This window comes from Centroberyx affinis, unplaced genomic scaffold (assembly GCF_046629955.1).
Source record: "Centroberyx affinis isolate AG114_WGS23_722 - 3 ecotype Tasmania unplaced genomic scaffold, CSIRO-AGI_Caff_v1 ptg004363l_1, whole genome shotgun sequence".
Taxonomy (NCBI): domain Eukaryota; kingdom Metazoa; phylum Chordata; class Actinopteri; order Beryciformes; family Berycidae; genus Centroberyx; species Centroberyx affinis.
Window position 1 is genome coordinate 27462 of NW_027282058.1, and position 805 is coordinate 28266.

Consider the following 805-nt stretch of genomic DNA (forward strand, 5'->3'; position numbering starts at 1 on the left):
CTGCAGGGGGCAGAGCGCCGTGGTTGTGTGTGTGGTGGAGGTCGACATACGAAAAAAAAAAAAAAAAAAAAAAAAGAAACAGGAGACAAAAGCACATGATATTCTGTAAATACTGTAGTGATTTAAACAGCTGGAAATAACAAAGGAAAAAGATTCAGAGAAAACCAAACAGAACTTTTTCACCATGGTTTCCTATGAATGCAGTAATATATTTGTAATCTTAACAGCTGTGAATAAAGGTAAAAGTGTAAAAAAAAAAAAAGTCAAAACAATATAATAAAAATCCACCATAAATAAACAGTTTTCTGGACAGATGTATCATCAATATTATGATTGGGGCTGCAGGAGAATGTTGATTATTTGGTAACACTTTACAATAAGAGTATATTAATTAAGGGTTAGTTAATGCTTAATAAGCATTAACTAACCCTTAATTAACAGTTAACTAATATGTCTGGTAATATTTACTAATGGTGTTCATGTTAACTAAGGTATTAATTTATACATTATTTAATAGTCATCTTTATAAATTAGTTAACTGTTAATTAAGCATTAACTAACCCTTATTAACCATTAACTAACCATTAACTTTGTGTACCCTTATTGTAAAGTGTTACCGAATATTTTGCTAAATATTGTGGCAATGATTTCAAAATTGCCAGTGTGCTAATGTTTTATATGATTGACTATATACGATTAAACACAATTAATTCTGCAGCCCTAACTACAATATTATAGTATATGTGATAAAAACAGAAACATGGCAAGAATAAACAAATAAACAAAATAAAAAAGAAACTAAATA